At 43.1% G+C, this 23,954-nt stretch overlaps 1 long non-coding RNA gene across 4 annotated transcripts in view; it reads left to right on the plus strand.

Annotated features, from left to right (window-relative positions):
* The window catches only part of LOC116284461 (uncharacterized), a 319,987-nt gene that overhangs the window by 103,266 nt on the left and 192,767 nt on the right, over positions 1-23,954 (plus strand). For all 4 annotated transcript variants that reach the window (XR_012062355.1, XR_012062354.1, XR_012062356.1 and 1 more), the window contains one exon: positions 9,696-9,830. This is a non-coding gene — a long non-coding RNA (uncharacterized lncRNA). The remainder of the gene's footprint in view (positions 1-9,695; positions 9,831-23,954) is intronic.

The raw sequence follows: 23,954 nt of genomic DNA on the forward strand, positions 1-23,954 counted from the left end.
GTTAGAAACCTGAGTGAGTAGGTTTGGAAAATGTGATCTTTTTTTCTTAACCCCTGTGTTAGGTCTCCTGAGACCTCCAGGTTGGTCCCACAGAGGACAGCCTTGATTGCCCTTGGAAGCTGCAGGTTGAGATAAATAGTGCCGTGACAGATAAGACACAAGGTTAGGCTGAAATGTTACCCCAGGCTTGGCCTCCATCTGCTGGGTGACCTTGAATAAAACCTTTTCCCACTTACTCTGGAGTTGGAATGTGGGCTGATAATACAGTCTGGCTGCCTGCTGGGGGGCTCATGGACTTGTGGGTTGAGGCTGATGGAGGTCACTTCTGGAAAGGGCTTTGGGCTCCTTGCACAGAAAAGCCTAATAAACGATGTCCAGTGATGAATACAGGCTGTTGTAATTGTTCTTTAGTCTCATGCCTAGCAGCACCTGAGTTCCAGTCACAGTACAGAGCTGCACACGAGATGGCCAGCCTCCCCACACCCAGAGAAGCTGTATTAGTCGCTCCCAGTATCACATGGGCTCACAAAACACATGGGTTTTGTGTCGGTGGACATTTAATTTGATTTATCTTGGTCTGGCTTAGGCCAGATGAAGTCAACTAGTCTGCACATCCCCAACTGACTCTAAGGAGGAGAGGCTCAAGGGCAGCTCTCTAACCACTTAATTGCTCTCAGTGGCAGGAAAAGCAGAGCCTGGGTTTGAATAGGGTATTTGCATATCTGCACAGCTTTCCTCCTGTTCAGTTTCTCCCCAGACTCTCTGAAGGCTTCTGCCTGCTGTCTAGCTCATCAGATTTCAGGAGCCCCCCCCCCCCCGCCTTTGGCTCAGAAAGGGTGGTTATTAAGAAACCCAAACTTTATTTTTGTTTTAGTTGTGTTCTGTGTTTAGTAACTGTTGGATCTGCCCTGCCATTTTCTTGAATTTTGTTTCTGTCTCTCACATGCACATTGTTGTTGTTTTGTTGTTGTTTTTAAAGCATCTGGTGCCTCAGATATCAACTGCTATTGGTAGTATTCAGTCTTGACCTAGAAAAAGATTAGGTTAAATAACTTTTGTTGCCCTGAGACCATTTCTCATCTTACAAGGAAAGCTGTATCTGGAGCAGGTTTCTGGGAGACTGTCTTCTCCATAGACAAGAAGAATTCTTTATATGGTCCTTTCTACAATCAGGAGTACTTGGCGTGTGGAAATCACGGAATGACTCCCAAGTCAACCAGTTACCTGTCTTACTTCAAACAATGATGGTCAGTTATTTTTCAGAGAGAAAGAATCCCGTGGCACTGATTTTGTCTCATCTTTCCTGCAGTTCTGACTCTGAGGCTGTGCAGAGTTTCATAATCTCCCTACACTAGTAGAAACAGTGCCAATAACACCACATCCTGATTTATTGCCCTTTGTTCATGATGCGGGAATGACTTCCAACAGTGATTTAGCCTTGTTCCCAACATTACTTTTTGGGTCACAAGGAGAGGGGATGTTCTATTTCTATATCCTCCGGATGTTTCTTCTCCTTCGAGCTTCTCCAAGCCTTTTCATTCTTTTGGCTACCAAAACATCGGGAAAGAGGAACCTATAATCATGGCTTCCCTCTTTTCTCTCCCCATTTATTTATCACTTAATTTTCAATCTGGCTTTTGCCCCTTTACTTCCCTGAAACTGCTTGGGCAAAGCAGCACGGACCTCGTTGCCAATTTGGTGACTTGATTGGGGTCTGTGAATTTTGGTGGGGAAAGTACTAAGCTTTAACGGAAGTTTAGCATTTCTTTCAACTGTTAATGTAGGCAAGAAACCAGAGTGGTACTAATAGTATCCCGAGGTATTTCAGTTTCGCTTTACAGTTATGGGAGAGATCGTCGTGTGGTTTTCTTTCATCGCTATCGAGAAATTGCAATGGTTTGTGGGCCTGCTGCTGGATCTTCTTACTTAGTGAATTAATAAAGAAGCACATATATGATCATAGTGTAATGTTTTAATATTTTGATAACTGTATTCCAATATAAGTAATTTATCATATGTATTATATTTTATATATTTAACAGTATTATTTTAAGAAGTGACCCATAGGTTTCACCAGATTGCCAAAGAGGTCCATGGCGCATAAAAAGGACAAAGAACCCAGTTTTAATCATTAGCTACCTGATTTCTCTAGAGTGTTTCTCTTACAGGAAAAGCCTCCTACTGAAAGTTCTCTTTCCCTTTACTCCCACGATACCACCCTTTCCCCCACCTTTCTCAGTACTTTTCTCCTGGTTCTTAGTTCTTTCGTTTATTTCCTACATTTGAGATTTTTTCAAGATTCTATCTTCTCTCCCTCTCACCCTCCCTCCCTTCTTCCTTCTGCAAGTATTTATTGAGTGCTTACTTTTCAGTAGCCGATAGTCCTGTGCGGGGTACAGACGAGCAAGTAGGCCATTAAATACAGTCTGATGTGTGCTGCAGGATACTCAGGGACACTGTGAAGAAACACCTAAACCACCTCGGGAGTTGAGAAAGACTTCTCATTGGAGGCACCCTTAAGCTAAGTCCTGAAGATCAAGTGGAGTTAGCTAGGCTCAGGGGTGGGAACACAGTGGCAGCTACAAAGGGCTGGTTGGGTGATAAAGTTAAGGCTAGAGGCATAAGGAGTGGCCAGACTATGGAGTGCATCTCACACCATGCTAAGAGTAGCTACCAAGGGGTTTTAAGAGAATTGCGTTTTAGAAAGATGACTAACTTGGAGTAAAGAATGGATTCGAGGTGGGGAGGCTGAGAAAGGAATACCTTTGCTTTTATTTGAATGCATCACACACATCCATCCCATGTTCATGCTTCTCTTCTTCCTGAGTTGCTTTTCCATGGTACCTGATACTCCTGGAGAATTGTGCTTCACCTTCCTGGCAATATTTTCTCTTCAGAGGTCCTTGACTCCCATGCCACATTCTTGGAGGACATTTAGAGTTTTATTGGTGGAGGGAGTAATTAGGTTTGTTTGTTTATTTTTAATGGAGATACCAAGGATTGAACCCAGGACCACCTACATGCTAAGCATGTGCTCTACCACTGAGCTATACCCTCCTGCTCTGGAGTTATTTGTTATGCCTCTGTTTCCTCCTCCTTCTTCTAGTTACTTGAGGACAAGAACTGGGTCTTGTTCATCTTTACATTTCTAGCACCTAACATATTGCTGGGCCCCTAGAAGATTTCTAAACTGAGCCAAATTAAGGGAGAAAAATTTACAGAATTTGTCCATCATCATATAGCAAAGAGAGCCTACAAAACCCCTCAGAGCTCTCCACAGAATCATGAGTTCTCAGAGTGAGAAGACCACCTAGCTATCCTTGACTTTTTGCATATAAGCACTTTGTTTTTGTATAGGAGGAATCTGCTGGGTTTATACCTCCCCAGCCACTCTCTGCCACCACCAGCCTATCAGTGGGTGTTGCCAGAATTCAGAGATGTTTTAATAGAACTTGAGTTTTTACCATTAGATCCATTTTACCAAAAGTAAAAAAGTAAAATGGATCTAATGGTCTTCTTTCGTTTTCAGTGGAAAAGAGAGATTTTCACCCAGGAGGACAGAGTAGAGAGTAACTGAGTAAAGTGGGCTCAGTCTTAGTGAAGGGAGGTTGTAGTGCTGAGAGCCAGAATATCCAAAGACCAGACCCCGTGGCCCACTCTCTTAGATGGTGGTGGGTTGAATGCCACGGCAGCCCTCATTGTGGAGATTTCCCCATGAACCTGGACAAAGCCCTTGAACTGCCTTGATAATTGGCAGAGGGTGTCCTTTCACATAGCTCCCACCATGAATTCCAGGCTCTCAGTGAATGTTCTAGGGACAAACAGGGCACAGACTATTTATTTATTTCGTGAAGGCACTTGCTATGTTTCCCAGCTTTTCCCCATGATCAAAATGGTAAAAATGTTAATGGTTTAGGTTCATTACTCTTTATGCAGGCAGCAGCCAGATACCAGAGAAACCTGGGAGTTGGAAAGAACATTGTAAAGACGGCAGGTCTCTTTTTGAACTTATTGTGTCTGCAGATCAAGTGGAGAAAGGGCTGCTTGCTGGCAGGGATGACCATGTGATGGGCTTTCATTCCCTGACAGGGAGAATGTTGATCAGTATCGGAACCGGGCTCCCTTCTGTTTCTTCCAAAGGCAGGAATAAATGCTGGGAGGAAGAGGTAACCATTGAAGAGACAAACAAAATAAGAACTTCTTCTAAAGGCTGTAAAAAATAGAACATGTAGGTACTCCTGATGGCGAGTTAGGGAAGCCCAGTTTACATTTGACAAATACTTCAATAAAGTTTTCTCATAAACCTTAGGCAAAATCTTGACTTAGCCATATTTTGGCAGGGAAAGTTCATCTAGTTCTTGTCAGGGCTAATTGGTATTAGAATTTTTTTCAAGTAAGATGCTGAGCTCTGTGGATCAGAAAAATTGAGAGATACAATTTTTGAGGTAGAGAGAAAGAAAGGGACAGAAGTTGTACTTTAAGAAAATCTTGGAGTCACATCAGACACTTGCAATGGACTGAATGTTTGTATGTCCCCTCAACCCAAATTTATATGTTGAAACCCTAATTCCCAGTGCAATGGTATTTGAAAGTGGGCTTTGGAGAGATAATTAGGTCATGAGGGTGGAGCCCTCATAAGTGGGATTAGTGCCCTTGTAAGAAGAGACTCTAGAGAGCTCACTCACTCTGTCCAACATGTGAAGACAATATGAGAAGTCAGCAGTCTGCAGCTTGGAAGAAGGCTGTCACCAGAACCCGACCATGCTGGCACCGTGATCTCAAACTTCCAGCCTCTAAAACTAGGAGAAGTACATTTCTATTGCTTATAAGTCACCCAGTCTGAGCAGCCTGACCGGACTATGACAACACTACAGTTCTTGCTTCCAGTCACTGTTGAAAATTCGGCTTTGCAAAGATATGGCTTCATTGAAAGGAATGTAGCACTATCTAATGGTGAAGCTGGAAACTAGTCGTGGTGTATGAACTATTGGATAGATGCTGAGCTAGTAGTCATTTGAGCTAGTATAGACAGACACATGTTGAGTATGGTGTCTTTTCTTCAAATTGAAAATACTCTCGCATCCCTTGAGTTTGTTGGGGCACCTTGGGTTGCCTCCCTGCCCAGTTTGGAATTTAACATTAGAATGGATATGGTCGGCTAGAGATACTGTAGAGAACCAGAGAAAAGAAAGTCACTGCAGGCCAAAGTGGTCAATGAGGGCAGAATCTTCAAAGCCTGTCCACACCTGCCAGCTTCATAAAACAGAGCTCCTGAAGGCAGTCATCCGTGGGACTGTAAAATATTAGGGCCTGAAGAAATGGAGAAAACGTCTGAAGCTCTCCTGAGGCGCTAGCTGCGTGTGCTGATTTCAGTTTCAATTAATTAAAATGAAATAAGGCTAAACATTCAATTCACCTGTCACCCTAGCCACATTTCAAGTGTTCTATAGCCATGGTGCAAATCAAGAACATCTCCATCAGCACAGAAAGTTCTGCTGGACAGCACAGATCTGGTCTAAAGTCAGGTCGGAGAACGACATCCCAATGGCCAAGTCCAGTCTGCTGCCTATTTTTGTACAGCCCGTGAGCTAAGAATGGTTTTTATATTTTAAAATGATTGAAAAAAAATTGTGGACTTTAACTTTCTTTCTTAATATAACATGTACCTCTGAATATCCTTGGTTTTGCCTTTTGGCCCCTGAAGCCTAAATATTTACTATCTGGAGCTTTCCAGAAAAGGTTTGCCAACTGCTGGTCTAAAGCATCTTCTAACTCTGGTTGAGGAAACTGAAGCCTGGAGACAGAAAGTGGTTTGTGGTGGATCGCACAGCCCGAAAGGACAGTCTGCACTGTGGCTTTTGTTTAACCTGCTCCTTAACTGTGTCCTGACCTCTTTCCTTCCTAGGGTTTCTGTTGCTATTCACTCAGCAGATAAAACAATAGGTTTCTTTAACTGCCTTCATTCTGAATTAGAAAGAGAGTGATCGACTCCTTGAAGAGACCTGGATCATGTTAACTTATGAGCTGGTCACAGGGAGGATCAGGGAATCATCTGCTGGAGTCACATGTTCACAAAGGTTTTCCGATACAGACCTTGGGATTCCCTCCCAGTGAGGTTACAGACACAGAAAGACCAGACGAAGTAAAAGACGACTGTCATATAACTGAAAACCTGTCTTTCTCCTCCAGACCATACTGCCTGGGATTATTAATGAATTAAATATTTTTTAAAAGTTTTAAAATTACCTTGTGGTTAGTGCCAGTTGCACTGCGTTATATTGGTGTTGTGAGTTTATAAAGTATTAGTTTGTCAAACATAACCATTTAAAAGTAGACTACATTTTTAAATAACCTGTTGATTTTTTCCTTCATTTTAAAATATGTTTTAAAAAATATACTAAATTCCCCCCTCCCCACGAAAGTGATTTGAATGACTTTGAAGATGAACTTAAATGATGGTATGTTTAAACATCTAGCCAGGATTCCGTGCAGAATAGCAGGGTTACAGGAAAGTTACAGTACAATGTACAGTTGGTCCTCATTATTCACAGATCTGTATGTGCAAATTCACCTACTAGATAAAATTTGTTTATAACCCCCAAACAATAATTACATTACTTTTACAGTCATTTGTAGACATGCACAGAGTGGTGAAAAATTTGAGTTGCCCAACACACACATTTTCAGCTGAGGTTGAACAAGGCCATGCTCTGCCTTCTGGTTTTGGCTCTCATACTGTGAACAAGTGTTCAGCGCCACATTTCCCACTTGTTGGTGCTTTTTGTTGGTGATTTCACTCTTTAAAATGGACCCTTAGTGTAGTGCTGAAGTACTGTCTAGTGTTCCTAAACGTAAGAAAACTGTGATGTGATGTAAATACGTGTGTTGGAGGATCTTCGTTTAGGCATGAGCTATAGGGCTGTTGGCCGTGAGTTTGATGTTAATGAATCAACAATATATATTCAATGAGATGTCTTTAAATAGAAACTTTAAACATAAAACAAGGTTATATGTTGATAGCTGGTGGATGTGTTGTGACCAGAGGCTCTCAGGAACCTCATTTCCCCTAGGAGCAATGGCTCAGAGACTTTATATAATATAACTACCACAAATAATGAGGATCAGCTAATATCTGTAACACACAAGGGCTTGTAAACCCTTCACTGTGCCTCCTCCTGTGCATCTCACCTGGTCTGGTCTTAGGGTCCAGTAATGCCTGTACGCACTGCCGTCTGCACAGGCATGGCTAGAACTCACTTCTCAAAGTGACAGGAGTTCCTGACCATTATAACTGGGGATACTTATTTTACAGCCAATTTGCTGTATCATCTCATGGAAGCTGCCTGTTCTCTCTGTGTCCCAGCCAGGAAGTAAAATGAGACTAATAGGACTAACCGAACTCCACTTACACCAGGTCTGGTGGAAGATCAATGTGATAGCGAAGATCCATGTGGCTGTGCTGCAACCATACATGTTTGGAATTTTCCTGGGCTTTATTCTCCACCTGGAAATTATAGTGTGCACCAGACAGGAGTGGATTCATTGAATCTGGGACAGATTAATTGATGTGAAGGTTTAGTAAGAATTGCTTGGTTCTTAGGGAAGCCAGGACGATAAGAAAAATATCTGAAGGGAAGGAGATCAGAAGGCAGTCTGTCTACTGATTGTTCAGGATTTCTTCAGAATTCAACAGGTAGCTGTCCGGTGGGACCATTGCTGTGTCTCAGAAGCCTGCTGGTGGTTCAGACTGAGCAACTGAGCAGAGACTAAGACTTTGATGATGTGAGCTAAGAAGGTTTCTCTTTTAAATCATTATTCCTTTTCTTCTTTAAAGGGAGAAGAGGTTCCTTGAGGTTACTGAGAGCACTGGGGCTTCTTTCTGAGCTCTTTGGAACACATATGAGAAATGAAGCTTGAACATTTCTCCCTATTTGGAAGTCTTGCTGGAGTCTGCTTTGTCAGAACTAACTCATCAGTGTCATAGCCACTTTCTAATTGTGCACTGCTTTCCGTGGCATCTTCTGAATTAGCATCAGGTTTTCCTCAAACGTGGAAATGTTCTTACCAGAGAGATGACACACCCGGAAATTTTTGGAGGGTGTGTATGGCTGTGTGATTGCATCAGACTATGGAAGAAAACCTCGTGCAAATCCCAGACCAGTAGAAATCCAACTCTTTAGGACAGATTTCCTGCCTGAGTGTTAGAACTCTAGGACCCACTCTGGATCACTCCATCTGTCATGGCAAAAGGAAAATTCACCATGTGAAATTCATCATTTCCTTGCCCCCGCCTTCCTGGGCTCCTTTGTGTCCTGTCATCTTAGTGGAACCACCATCTCTCCAGTTACCCAAACCAGAAAGATGCAAGCCATTTAAACTTGTTCTCTCATCCTTTGTTGTCTAAGCTTTGTCTGCAGGTAGCCTACCTCCCAAACATCCCCATTAGTCATGCATCCCTTCTTACCCACAGCCAGTGCCTTAGTTCCAACCCCTCACGTCTTTCTGCTTGCCCATCTCCAAACCCTTTGAACGTGTCTTTTCTTGGCCCTGTCTCTTCTTGGATCTGTCTATTTACTCATCAAAGTGGTTCAATCAGGTCTCTTTCTGACTGAAGACTTATGATGAGGGCTGCGTGCCTTTGCGTGGTATTTGAGGCGCCGCAGGATCCGGCTCCCATGTGTCAGCCCAGCCTCCCTCCTCAGCACTCTGCAACTTGTTTGGTATGTTTCAGGTTTCTTTGCCTTTGTCGGTCTTGCTCCTTCTGTCCGGAAAGCCCTTCCCGGTTTTTCTGTTTGGGAAAATTCTGTTTGGTCTTTAAGACTCAGCTTCAGGGTTTCATCTCTCTCCTTACGAATCATAATAAAAATACTTAACAATTAGTCTGCTTGGGTTCTGAGCAATTAGAACATGGAGAACTCCTGGTATGGCCTTGCTTCTAGGCACCAGGTAACTGTCCTCTGGGTGAACCCCACCCAAGCAGAGTTGATCATTGCTCTTTTGTGCCACTGATGTACATGTGGAACGCCTGTTATTCACCCTGTGCTTATTCAACAAACATTTTATAATTGCGAACTCTGTTTAGACCCTGCCTGGATCATGAGAACACAAGAATGAAACGACGGCATTTTTGTGATCGGATGCTTATAGTGTAGTAGTATAGCATTTTTTTCTTATTTGATAATTTTCTATAAGACTATGAGCTCCTTGGATGGTGGGGACCAGCTCTTTCATCGCAGCATCCTTGGTACCTGCCTAGTGCTGGGCGCACAGCATGCTCGTCAGTCTTTTCTGAATGAGGGTATCAGGCTGGGATCCCTAGTGTCTGGACTCAAGGGTCAGAATGTCAAGGTGTTAAAATGGTTCAAGGGATTGATTGGTCATGGGGTGAAGGGCTTCCAGCAAAAGGTGTTAGGTAACGTTTATTTATAACAGTATAGCCCAGAGAAAGTTCACGTGTCTTCTCTGTTCCTCCTAATTCAGCTTTTTTCCCCCTTCTTATAGTTCTTTTTTGAATGGAATAATGTCACCCACTCACTGGTTTTATATAGCTCCTATTGAAGTAGAACTCAACAGAAATTGTGCCTATTAATTAAAAACACAGATTGTGGGCAGTTTTTGAACTGCTAATTAAAACTCTTACCAGTCAGGTTGCATTAGCAGTTTTAAACCTTTTTTTTCCCTTTTCCTGAACCTAGAACCTGCTTACCAGAGAAAATGACTTTAAAAAAGACAGTTGCCAGGAATGAAAATACCTTGTCTCAAAAACTGTTTCCTACGCCTCCCGTGAAATCATAAGGTTGGAGATCTTCCCAGCGCTTCGAAAGCTGTTGGTGAGTTGGAGTTGTCAGGGGACGTAGAGGGTACAAGTGGCCTCCTAGGGCCACTCTCTGCTGCCCTCAAATGATGGCTCCAGCTGTGGGTCTGTGGATGGCACAGCTGGTAGGTAAGGGCCTGAAAATGCTTTCCTCCTTGGGCTGGTCGAGAAGAAAATGTCATCAATTTCCAGGAGCTGCTGGGGCAACTGTGGCCTCTGAGTTTCATCTCATCTGCCGCTGATTGCCACAGCTGCCTGTGGTGAACTGAATTAATTCCACGAGGGCAGAAGGCGGAAGAATCTCAAGACTCAGGATCTGCTTCCCGTTTCGTGTCCTTTGAGGGACTGGAATTCTCTGCTGTGCCCACCAGTGCTGGTACCGGCAGAAGATGTGGCTTTCTGGGCATGGGGCCAAAGAGCTCACACAGGACTCCCTATTCAGCCCCAGACTGCATCCTGTGCTGGTGTTTGGGGTGTGGCGGCCCAGCCGGGCTGCCCTCATGACTGGAGTCCAAGCTCACGCGGGCTCCCTCGAGGTGGTCATGGGCGAGGGCCATGAGGCTGCTCTGACAAGTGGCCCCATTGTATCCTGAACCGGGAGGCTGCAGAGAGCGGCCCTGTGATGACTGCTGTGCGGTAGAGGACCCTGGGGTGTGTCAGTAGGGTTTGATTCCACTGAGCCAGCGGGAGAAGCCATGTGGTGAGCATGTGCTCGGGGCCATGTTTGGGTCCAAGGGCTGGCAATGTGCTTTGAGTCTGGGCTTCCTTTCTTTTTCAGAAGGTAGTTGATTCATGCAAAATGCTTAACCATGCCTGCAAAGCACGGAGCAGGGATCAGATCCCCCTTTGATGTGCAGGGTCTTTTTGGAGGTTCCAAAAAAATAGTTCAAAGATTTACTTTGGACACCACACCTCCAGCACATGTCAAAGTCAAGGCCTGACTCCCCAGGCAGCATGCCGGAGAAAACATTCTGTGCTGGCTTCTTCCCCTCTGCTTTGTCTTGTGCTGAGCACAGATTTCCAGATTTCACACTGGCCTGGTGGCAAAAAGGGAGGTTCAGCAAAGGAAAATAAGCACCTCTGAGCGTCCTGAGGGTCCAGAGAAGCAAGGGCGCACTGAGGTCTTCCAGTCCTGCTGAAGCCGAGCAGTGAGGTTTGTCTGCAGCAACTGGCCCTCTTACTGCCTTGGAGCTGGGAGCTGTCTGATGGGAATATAGAGAAAGAGCCCTCTGGCCACCCTCGGGGGTCAGATTGTGGTTCCGTCTGGGTTTGTTTTAGGTTGTTGGCTGCAGTGCTGTCTTCCCTCGTCTCTTCTCCTCCGTGGGATGTGGGATTTAAGGACAGGCTTGGTGAGAATGGGGTGCGGGAGGCTGGGTTGGGGGCAGGATTGGAGGCACATGAAAGGGAGGGCGGGCGTGTCCAGTTGGAGACCGGCTGGTAGGGAGACCATTCATCATGCTTCACGTGCTGAGAGTTTCCTTGCTCGTGTGTCCCCAAGGTGGCATGGGTGTGGGGAAGGTGCCTCCAGCTCCGTTCACAGGCTGGACGCTGCGGGATTGATGGTGTACGATTTGCACCTGCTTCTTGAGAGAAAGCAAAGTAGAATCATACCTTATGGTGGACGTGGTCGTGACCTTGAATTCAGGGGTTCGGGGAAGGATTTTCTTCCCTCTCTTCCTCTGTTTGTCAGGAACTCTCGAGGCCCTTGGGGGAGTCACTCCTCTGTTCTGTGGCTATTTACCCACCGGCTAGTGGTGGATGTTTTTGCCGCAACCTGCCTGCTGTATATGGTTGAGGGCGGGACTGGTGAAATCTGGATAGCCCAGTTTTTTACTCTGTTAGAAAAAGGGATTTAAAATGTAAAAGTCAAGTCAAGTCATATCATAGGCCCAGGGTTCCCCGGAGAGCAGAATCTGGAGCATCACTGGAGAAGGGGTGAGACATGGAGTCATCCCATAGTGCCCCCCACCCTCCATGCCCTTGGAATTACTGTTCCTTTCTCTCATATAGTCTAGGTTACAGCCCCCAGCAACCCTCATGAAAGCTGGCATCTCTGAAACACCACACATGTTCAGTCAGTGTCCAAAGTGATTTACCACAACATACAGAAGTCTCCTGGGGTCAACTCTACAAATATTTGGCAAATTACAGGAATATAGAATCTTATATTATTTTTAATGTCATTTAACTCAGGCTTTTCTCTCTCTCTCTCCAGTTCCCTTTATAGGTTTTCCTTTTGCTTCGTTTCAACGTTGACCACAGGGGACATTCCACATGGCCCCTCCCTCATGCGTGGTTGAAAATAATCCCGATCCAGTCTCTGTCGGGGTCAGGCTGCTCCGGCGTCCTGTGCGGAGAACAGTTTGAGTGAAGCATGCTTGTCCTTCCCTGGGTGCATGTCCTTGGAGATCCCCTCTGGTCTCAGAGCATTCCTACGCATTTCTTTGTCACTTCATGCTGTGTCTTTGCCAGTTTTCTCATGTTTTCTGAACTCTTTCCTTTTCAGAGGATGTTGGTTTCCTCCCACAGATCAGTTTCTTAGTTTTTATGTTACCGTCTCCCTGCAGCCTTCCCTCCGTGACACTCAAGTTTCTTCCTTTCATTTTAGAACAAATGCTAGCATTTTTTGAATGCCCATTTCTGATTGAGCTAAACCTAATGATTAATTGCTCTGGGTCAGGCAGTGTGCTAGGCTCTTTCATTGATCGGTAACCTTCAGAGAAACCCTGCCTTGCCGTCCCATTTTTACACATGAAAATGCTGGTGGTGCTTGATAAGTTAGACTTGTAGCAAGTGGTCAAGCAGCTCTTTTAACACAAAACAAATTCTCTCTTCTCTGTGTTATAAATGGTTCCCCTCATAGCTTGACAGAGGTTGCTCCCAAATTCACTTAACATGTAGGAATCATTTCAGTTCCCCCATGTAAGCAGCAGGGAGGTGTAATTAATCCAAAGCCATAGATGAAACTTCATTTTATGTGTGTGTATGAGTGTGTGTGTGTGTGTGTGTTAATGTTGATCAATATTGTGAGCAGTTGTTATCCTTGACTTCCGTGAACAACAGAAATATCTGATTAGTTTAAAAACAGCTCTAGCTTCACTCACCAATATCTCATAGTGAGAGTCCATCATAGCCTCCTCATTTCGTCAGTCCGTCTCCTGAATTTGTTCAGGCCTGTTTATCTTTTCCTTTGCTGGCCTTCATGCCTAGGCGTCCAGGCCAGTTTGCACAGCCACTGTTCTCTGGCTCCTGGAAAGCAGTCGTTCAGCAGGAGATAACTCAGTGGCCAATACAGCAGTGCTGTTTGGGTGGCAGGATAGGAGGTGCCGAGCGATGATCTCCAGCATTAATAGTGCATGACTTAGAGACGAAGTATGCAATGGCCCAGGCCCACTTCCACGTGCCTTAGGACAGAGAGAAGGCATATTGGAGCTGTCGGGAAGCCCACGTCGTAAAGTCAAAGGGATGAGGACGTGGATAGTCACGCTGGGACTGTTTCATAATTGGAGAATTTGAGGTGGAGGAAAATGAAGTGATCTGGATTCACATACCACACTCATTTCAAATTGGGAGGCCCCTCAGGCCAAGAAGAGCATGACTAGTGCAGGTGGAAGAAGCAGGGCTCTCCGCACACTGTTGGTGCCACCTGTGTGGAGAACATCAGCGCACAGCACAGCTTGTGGAATATTTGTGTCTGTCGGGTCTTTGTGTCCAGATGCTAAACTGCTTGAAGGCTGGATAACATCATTTGTGTATGTGGTACCAAGCAGAATGCTTTGAATAGAGCACATGCTCAGAAATAGTAACTGATCAGTAAGTTGACGATGAGTAAGTCGATTGATGTAAAACTGAAAGCTCACTTGAACAGGAGACCCAAGTAGATCACAGTTTGGGTGTATGCACTGCGAAGTCTGGTAAGATGAAGGTCCTGAGCCCCTGTAATGGATAATGTTAGGGCACAGGCTGTGTATTAAAACAGAAAGATCCCAAAATACACTGACGTAAATAGGATCGAAATTTCTTTTCCTCTTTTGTTACAGTCCAGAGGTCAGCAAGCTGAGGCTGGAGGCAAGGCAGCAGCTACAGCTGCAGTCAGCAGGAGGGAGGAACCCAGCTAGGAGGGTGACTTGGAAGTGACACTTACCCTTCTGCTCAGTTCCCATTGGCTATGATTTGATCACTTGCCCACACCAAGCTGCAGGGGAAGATGGGAAATGTAGTCTCTAGCTGAGGGTACAACTTAGAAGTTCCATTATTAAAAATGGGGAGAATGAATATTCGTGGATAATCAGCCTCTGATATAGTACCTAAGCTAAATTTTCCCTAAGAGGCTTCCCTTCCTTTTTGCAAGGAGGTTACAGGGAACAGAATCAGCAGTTGCTGAATCGTATTTGCCAACCACCTGTAACCCTATAAATGTTGACGGTATAGAGCTCTACCCAGACCCTGAAGTTTCCTCCTCTATAGGCATATTAGAGATGGCGATGGAGTGAGATGATGAAACACCCTACGGGATGCAGGAGAGATGCAACTGTTGGGAGAGCCAAAACATTTTTGCCCCAGAGAACTGAAGTAATTTTGGTCGGTAGTTGGGAAAACATTACAAATGGGCAAGACATTATGCAAAGTGTTATAGCTTAAGGAGAACTGCTGAATACGTCATGTTCAGTACTTAATCCTCTTGTTTTTATGATAGTGTTTTACCCATTTAAAAATTAGTGCATGTACAATTTCAAAAATGAAGAATTACTCTTTATTCAACCTATAATTTCCCAATATGTATTGTGAATTGACCTGGCACTGCTGAGATTTATTTGGGCTAAAATGAAAGGAGCTTTAGATTTTGATTTAGAACACTTGGGTATGAATCCCATATTTGAGCTTTTTTGGCCACAGTGTTAATTTACGAAAGGAAGATAATAGTAGCCAGTTTAGAGAGGTGGTGGGGATGAAATGTGCTAGGTGTGAAAGCAGTTGATCAATTCTCATGCATGGTACTGATGCTAGATTTCATTATGACTGTTATTACTAATTGCCAGTTTACTTTTAAATAACTTTGAGTGGCCTGATATCAATTTGAGTGTTTTGAAGCTCAACTACTAATTGTGTAAAACTAAAAAATTTCCTGTAATGGTTAAATTGGGGCCCTAAAAATCTCAACCTAGGCTCCTTTTGATATAGCACAAGTTTTCTAAATTATTTGAAATTGTCTTTAGATGTTTTCATGGTTCATTTTCTTTCTTAAGGTATAAGACTTGTGTAGTTGTTTTGGTAGTAAAATACATTTTATAACTGAAATGGAAAAAAAAATTTCTTCCTAGTGATGGTGAAAGTGTGAGGGAAGATTCCTGGCTAACAGTGCCTGTGTGTGACTTTTTCCTTCTCCCTCAATGAGAAACCAACCTGAAGTCTTGTATCTGGATGGCAGTGTTTGAAATTGGATTATCATGTTATCTAGGTTCATTTATTGGGAGGAGGTGCCCAGGGCATTATTATGTTATCTACAGAGTAATTCCAAGATGAAAGGAAATCTATGATCAATGCAAAGGGCCCTTCTTTTGGTTCTTATAGCTGTCACCCAGAGGAGGTGGTACAGAGGTAGAAAGCCTGAAGTTAAAAAGCCATGAGTATTTCTCTGGACAAATGTGATCTGGACAAATGACTCATCTCTTTTCTATATGAGGTTCTTTATCTATCAAATAGGAAGCCCGCTGCTGGATTTCTCCCTTGGCAGGTTGCTCTGTGGGGATGCTACGTGGCATTTGAGGGTGGAGTTTGTTTAAAACCACCCTGTCTTGGTTTAGTATGTCCTCTGTGAGCTGAAAGAGATGTAATCAAACACTGGACTACACAGGGAAGAGTTCCTTTGTAGCCCACACTTTCTAGGAAGTAATATGGACTAAAACCCAAAGATCCATATCCCACTATGCCCTGGGAACCAGATGAGAACTCTTTCTGACACTAAAGTATGATTTATTACCTTATAGAACACCCAGTTTTTCCCCAAAGACCTGACCCATTAAATCAAATAAAATGAAATCAGCTCTGTTATTTTTGTAAATGAATCTGTTCTGATGACAAGAGACCATGATAGAGAATAATTTCTTTGAGCTGTGGATGTTCTAGTTATTTTAGACGGAGGAGTATGGTTTTCATGGGATTGCTGAATGAAGGCATCATTCTCATTGTAGAGCCTGGACATCAAGCCAGTCCTACTTCTACTGAATGCCACAGATTACAGTTTAAACGTTGGGACCTTTAATACTCCACTGGTAGACTGCCAGCAAAGACCTGCTGTGTTCTGAATTGCAGAATGGCGGGAGCTGGGGAGAAGGGGAGGATGCTAGAGATAGCACTGGATGTGGGGTCCATTCCTGCTGGTGGCACTAGCCCATTTGGTTGAAAGTGGAGGTTGTATGAATCTCGAGAGAGACACCACAGTTGACTTGGGATCAAGCTAGTCATAGTCCAGGTATTTGGTTTCTGACCTGCTTGGTGAAACAAAACCATTTGTTCTTAGTTCCAAGAAAACCAACCGCTAAACAGAATCAACCCCAGGTGAAACCACCTGAAAGTTGTGCAGGGGCTAGTGAGACTGACCTAGTTTTGCATCTCTGCTCCCTGACTTGCTGCGTTGGCTTCTGCTCTCTCACTCTGGTATAAGAGTGGGTAATATCCTCTGGCTTTGAGGTCACGCCACCCATGTTTTGACACATTTGTACCTAGTACTTGAAAATGCAAAACTCTTGTAATAAAACATGGCAAAGGGGCAGGGGTACCATTGACTGAAGGCTCCAGAAGCACGGGTCCTAGTGTCTTTTGCCAATAACAGTTCATCTCTGCCACCTGCACCCAGGGGACACATGTAGAAGGTCAACTCTGAAGGGAATCTTGGGTTCATTGTCTGGTCCACCCTCCTCTCTTTTAAAGGTGAGAAAAGGGAGGCCCAAGAATTAAAGTGACTTGCCAGGACTAGGGCTGGTCAATGGCTGAGCTGATAGAACTCCTGTCTTCTGTGGAGCACAGCTGGAATACAGTGTGCGTGGTACCCCTGAGTCACGTTAGAGCTCTTAGTCCACAGCCCTTTCTAGGCTACGTGCCTGGGATTGTGGCCTTTGTCTTCTTTTCCTTTTTGGGATTGTCACCTAATGTCACTGAGCCTGTTTCCTCAAACCCTCAAAATAAGAATTCCCTCACAAATTTATGAGGTTGGCCTGACTTTATATGAACTAATGGATGGAAAGTATCATTTGCAATTTTAAAGCAATCTGCTGCTGTAAGATGCGATTGCGTAACTATCCACCACATAACATCATCAGTCCACTTTTTTCCTTTTTTGGCTTGGAGCACCTTAATCCCTAGGTTGGCCTTAATTAATTTCAGGTATGTGATTAATACGTTAATGGCATCCTTATTCAGCCCTCAGCACTTAATTGTTCTACGGTTTCTTGGACTCCAAGCGTCCGCCGTACTCTCAAGCTCAGCAGGGCTTTTGTGGAGAGGGTCTGTCTTTCCCACATTTTGAAAATCCTCTTTCCAGCAAAAGCTAAACCAAAGGATTGACTATTATTGTTGCAAATAAATTCCAAAGAACTATGAATAGGGAGCCGTGCTACAGAGACCCGTATGGAAAATGGATCAAATTATAAAAAGTCAGACAAGCATGCAACGTCTCAGAATTCCAACTATTGCTTAAAATCAGGAGAAACATGATTTTAAACCTAGTGTCGTGGGGAATCTTAGCAATGACTGAGGGTGAGCAGCGGTCTTTGGCAGGAGTAGGGAAAGAGTCCCCAGTGGCCTTTGCACTAGGAGCCAGGACCAAGTGCAGTCTTTGACATTTGCAGTCACTTCCTGCAACTGGGCTTCTGTGTCCTCGTCCAGCCTTTCCCTCTCCTTTACATCTCTTCTTCCTGTCAACTCCATGGCTGAGTGGAGTAGCTTGCTGTCCCTGCAGCGATCTGCCAGGGCATCTACAGGCGAAAGCAAACAAGGACATGAGTAAAAGTTCTTGTTTCAAGAGATTCGTTCAGAATGCAGCCCCAAATGTCTGCTGTTGCCGTGGTTATTTTGCTCTGTGTGGATTTTCTCTGTCTCTGCATGTCTGGCTTGATAGATAATCTTTCCAAGGTGGAGGAATTGTTCAGACTGGATACAACAGGATCTTAAACAAAAGAAAAGCTTGAAGAATTCGTTTTTCCTACCTGGAGCAATGTGTTAATGACAAAAAGTTACACATAACACTAAGTATTTGACTCTCTTGATACGGAAAGTTAGCGAAAATGCCTCATGCCGTCTTCCATTGCTCTTCCAAGACCACATCTGTTTGGAACTGAACCGTAGCATGTGTGCTGGGGAACCTGTATGAAATTAACTTTTATAGCTGCCTTTACAAGCAGGATCTTTTATTGTCTACAACTTGGCTGGGATTCAGGAAGTTCCCCAAATGATTTATTGTCATATGTGCCTATTCTATGGCGGCTGATGAAACTGATATATTATTGAACATATGCAGTCATTCTGGCTAGAGACAACAGATCATCTAAGCCTTTTATCCAAAAGGACTGAAGAATTCACATCGTGGAAGAGGAAAAAAAGTTGAGTACTTTGTTTTAAGTGAAATAATTACTTGCAGGAGCAAAACATTTGTTACCAATCCTATAGTTCTTTCCTGTTTGCCAACATAATGAAAACATTAGAATCTAGAATACGTTAATTAACCAAACACTTAAGGTAATATTTCTCCAATAAATGTTGGATCACATTCTTATAGTATCTGTGATGGTTAATTCTGTTTATTAGACTATGATATTAAGAATCAAAGATCATGAATTTAAATTTCTTTCATGTTACTTAATGCAAAAAAAAAAAGAAAACAAAAACCAAACCCAAACCCTCTCTTCTAATTTAACAGATGAATCCCTTTGTCCAACCAGTCATCTTTTATATGGTTGCAAGAGGAATTCGATGAAATGGCAGATGATAACAACAGAAACTCGCTTTACTAGGCGAAGAAATCAAGAGCATGCTTTTCTATTGATGAATCAGAACTTCCATTCATGAAAGACAGCACCATTAACTAATCAAAACCAACAACACTGTGTTTGACTGAATTAGATTATAGGAAAGAAAAAAATTAAGTATAATGCTAGAATCTACATTTATAGTGTATAAAATATTTAATCCTGTGGCAAAATCTGGGGTTTCTGGATTCAATGTGTACTCTCTCAGCCAGATAGCTAACTGACATGTTCATATTTCAATTGGAAATGGGTAGTCAAAGATCTGGGAGTTTCAGGTGGTTTTGGACATGAAGCCAGATCATATAAAGCTGTGTTAAGCAGAGAGAAGATTTAGATGCAATTTTCCAGTTACAGTGTCAATTGAAAGCATTTGATTTATAGTGTCCGTGGAAAACAAACAGACAAACCCGTAGGTATTGTATAAACATTGTCTACAGAGTCGTTTATAAGACAAAGGTGGGGATAGTTACTCCAAAGGGAATTAGAGATGGTTTTTTTTTTTCTCTTGACAATGTAGATGCCAACTTTCTGGGAACAGAATTTGGATACTGGCTTTCGGATTCTCTCTGGTTGACACTAATCTCCTTTCTTTCAAAAGCATTTTTTTTCCTTTAAATTGAAAGTGATTCATACTGTTACCAACTCACTCATCTTCATAAGAAATTTAGGTATCAACAGATGTCATTAACTTTCTACAAATAGAAAAATAGAAACTGAATTTAAAGGACTTAGCAGCAATGATTACAAAACTATTTAATCCCTAAAATTCTGATGTTATGTTTCTGTGTACCAGCTGACCATGGAACCAGAACGAGTCTTGGCTGAGTTAGTGCCTCGGTTGTATTTGGAGTTTGCTTTCCCTCACTTTGATTTGTTAGGCTTCATGGCTTGACCGAGTACACGTTAATAAATTTATGTCCCAGGCAGGTGACTTAGCTTCACATAGTGAAATATTCTTTCATAGCTGTGGACAATCGCTAACAGTGCCAGAACACTATGGTCCTGTGCCAAAACAGGCCATACACCGCACACTCTTAACTCGAGTCTGGAAGCAAACAATGCGGAGTGCACATCTTACTATCAGGCACATCGTCTTTGCTTACGAGGAGGGATAGCACATTTTCAAGGGGCTTGGAGACAGTTGAATGTGGGTATTGTTAATTTGGTGTAAAACTTCAAGTGGCATATTACTAATGCCAGAGAACAAAGCAACTGAGGATCTGGTAACTAATTACTAACAGCACTGTCACTATTTTATGTAAGTGTGAACGAGAATCATATGTCTCTTATAGTTCATCCTTGTCGATGTACTTGGCGTTACTGGTAAAAGTGTGATAACGAGCAGCTAGTTGATTACAGAGGATGGCAGTGGACTGCTCTTGAGAGCAGTATTTTGTGCCCATGCCCAGAGGCCCTGGGGGCAGTAGACATTCTTTAAATAATTGAAACAATTTAGTAGTAGTTGTCATTTAAAGGCACTATCACAGACCTGAATTAGGAGACCCGACCAGAACTATCTGTAGCTAGTGACACTGTGATTCAGTGTTGCAGAAAGCTGCTGAGACCCACGTGGAGTTGTCTAGACTTCACAGTGTGGCTCTGCCTTCCCTGGGAACTGTAGGTCTTGCAGTGGAAAGAGAAGGAGCAGATATTGGTGAGTGTGGGTGAACTACGTTAATTTAGTGTTCTGGGAAGAGATAGGGGTGTTAATATTTACTCAAGATCTATTAGCAGCTGTGGATACCTGGTTTCTTCGTTTTTTTTTTTTAAAGCCTTTTATCTAAGAATCTTAAGATGATTTATTTAGTGACCATGATAAGACCAAAAGGATCCACTCTTCAAACTGGATGATTGTGGATCAAAAGACACTTGGACCAAGGGCTGGAGGTGTGTGTGTTAATGTATAAAAAGGGATGCTGATGCTACAAAGGCAGAGTAATTGAAAGGAAAGAGCTCAGATTCACAGAATCTTAAAATGTGGAGCTAGAAGGGACCTAAAGGTAATTGTCTAATCTGCCATTTAGTTGATGATGAAACTGGAGCCAAATGACATTAAGATCTTGCAGGGGGAGAATTAGAATCAGTCTCCTCACTCCCAGTCCAGTATTCTCTCCAGTACATCGGTTCCTAAAGAAAATCTAAGTCTTAATCCACACTTATCAAGAAAGCATCCAACTGTAATTTACTCACTGGGTAGCTCTCTCTCTAGATAACTGGTCTTGTGTCAGACACATGTCACTCCTCATTGCAAATTAGTAAATTTACTCTCTGGAATGACTCCATCTCATGTGCCTCTGGGAAGCTTGAGCCACTTCCTAGGGCTGCTTGACTGGGGATCAGAAAATCTGGGCTCCTGTCTTATTTCTCTCAAGTCAATTAACCTCTCAGATCTGTTCTCTTATAAAGTTAGAGGAATGATTGGGGGATCCCTAAAGCCCTCTCAGCTCCAAATTGCTAAAACTGTATTTAAACCCATTTGAAAAAGAGACAGTGAGGGCTATTTCCTGGACAGGATGATGACTGCCTTTTTATATGCAAATGTGCATTGTGAGTTCCAAAAGGGAGGGTGGAATATGAACTGCTGGTGGAAAAGAGTGGACCCAGGTGGCTTGACAACACCAGCTAGCAAAGTTGGGAAAGACCTAAGATGTATATGTGAAAGGAATGACCAATGAAGCTGGGAAACAGAGAATCTAGGAGAAGCTCATTTAGAGTCCATTGACTGAGGATGTGGTAGAAACCAGCTCTTTGATTTCTCTGAGTGTTATTTTCTAATAATGTCATAGGAACAAAATTATTCTATGATCTCATAAATTTTAAAAATAATTGGGAAAACAAAAGTAAGTTGATTTCTTTATGAAGGAATTCTCAGTGGCTTTAACATGAGAGTGCTTTGGGAGTGCCAACGTGCAGAATTTCCCAGATTTATTTGACCACGGGACACATTGTTTGCTGGTACTTTCCAGGGGAAATGCTGTTCCTAGAACTGACCTGGAGAGGGGGAGAGGACAGTTCAGGGTGTGCTTTAGAACCTCTCCAGGAATGTGGATGGATTGTTGAAAGGTGAGAACCCAGCATGGAAGCAGGGGTCCTTCTCTACACACCAAAGCAGGCTCAAAGCAGATCTGAGCCTGGGATTGCAAACTATAAGGAGGTCCATGAACACATATCAGAGGAACACTGGATGCATGTGTACAGTTTTGTGGGGATGTGTACACCTGGTATGTTGGGAACAGTGTGTATGGTTTTCATCAAATTCTCAAATAAGTCTATAATCTCATAAGCAGTCAGCAGTGCCTTCCTGAGACCCATTTTGCAGGGGAAGAAACTGAGGCTCAGAGAGATGAAATAATTTGCTGGACATCAGCGTATTGCTTTTATTTTGGTTGCTGGCAGTGAAGTTACCCTGAGAGCTGGTAAGCAGTAGGTGGAATGGAAGATCCACTGGGGGAGCACTGATCATTGGTCTTGGGGTGGCCCTTGCCTCTAGACTATAGTAGGCTTTGCAGTACACATTACATTTCCCAATTTACAGGTAGAACACAGACAATACAAATGGTTCAGAGTGACCTACAACTTGAACATTTGCATTAGAAGCCCTAAGCCTTGACTCTCATGAGAAATTACTCATAATTAATTTGTCACATCTAAAAAAACCCGAAAAACAAAAATGAACTTTCGTTTTAAACATGCAATAATCATGAAAGGTTTTCTCTGTGTTCAGTATCACACTGTGCTTTTGCCTCAAATATCACAAAGATTTTGAAATCAAAAGGGTTTTCATTTTACCTCTTAGAAACATGGTATAATTTATCTGCATGATTGCATTTTAATTAGCACTCCCATTGCCTATTTAAACATGCAGAGATATAAAAACGAGCCAACCAAATAGGAAGATGTATAGCCAAGGTGTTTGCTACAGTCTGTTATTGAGCACTGCCTGGGGATAAACCCCGTACCAGACTCAAGTTTAATAGTGTGAACTGGTTCAAAATAAACCCATTTGTATGCATCGCATTTTACATAGGGTTAAGCTGCCTTAGCAGTTGTTGATAATTATGGATCCTTGCATAGCTCTGAGAATCTCCAAAGGTTCTTGGGGAGTAAATTAGCCATTCCCACAATTTCAAAACAAATGTGTAAAGAAGTTTATAGGGGGCATTTTTACAACAAGTCTTGGGTGGTCAGGTGACGACCCTTGGAAACCTAAAACCACATCAGAGTTCTGCTGTGTGCGTGTTGCTGTGGGCGGGAAGGGCAGGCCGAGGGATGCAAACCACAAGAATGGACTTGATTTTGGAGGGAGGTTTTAACTCTGTAGCACATCATGAGGTGGTTTGGCATGGTGCCTACTGCTGTTCTGGGAGCCTCCACTGTTCCAATTGCGAACTAGGCCATCATGATCAGACATAAAGGTGAAGTAAAGGGAATTTGACCTTCCAGACCCAACCTTGGAAGCGTGGCTTCCAACACCTAAGACGTCTGTGTGCTGAGCAGCTTGGTCCTGATTCCCCCAGCCTTTCCAGCTGTGACTGTAGGTGGTCAGGTGAGCTGTAGCTCAGACTAGTGGTCAGATCCCCATGGTTATCCCCCAGCAATCAGCTCTCAAAATTAGATTGAGAATTGGTTTAAATAGTAGTACATAAATATTTCACAAAAGACTTCTCTATGATAAACTGAAATACTTATTGTTATGTGGCTTGTTCAACTACCAGCTAGTCAATTAAATCTAGGATTCCTTAGAAGGAAATACCTAAATAAATCCTCCTAAGTCACACTGTGACCAGAAGTCTCTGGAGGAAAATTTCATATCTAGCACTTTGAAAGAAAACCTAAAGCAAACTTAGAACTCGTAGCTTTAGGGTAACACCAGTTCTTTGGCAGCCCTGGAAGCGTTTTCTTGTGATGTCTCATTGAATGGAACTGTTCACGGGAGAGAACTGTTATTTTTGGTGGAATTCCAAACCATGCTTCTTGTGGAGCAGGTCACTGCCATCCTTGTAATAACAGATCATTATGAGGTTCATTGAAAATAATTTGGTAATGAAATCTCAGTTAATAATTGTAGATGTCTAGGGCATTCTGGGCCAGAGGTGTAATAAACAGTCAGAGAGACT

This window comes from Vicugna pacos, chromosome 20 (assembly GCF_048564905.1).
Source record: "Vicugna pacos chromosome 20, VicPac4, whole genome shotgun sequence".
In the NCBI taxonomy this organism is placed as follows: Eukaryota; Metazoa; Chordata; class Mammalia; order Artiodactyla; family Camelidae; genus Vicugna; species Vicugna pacos.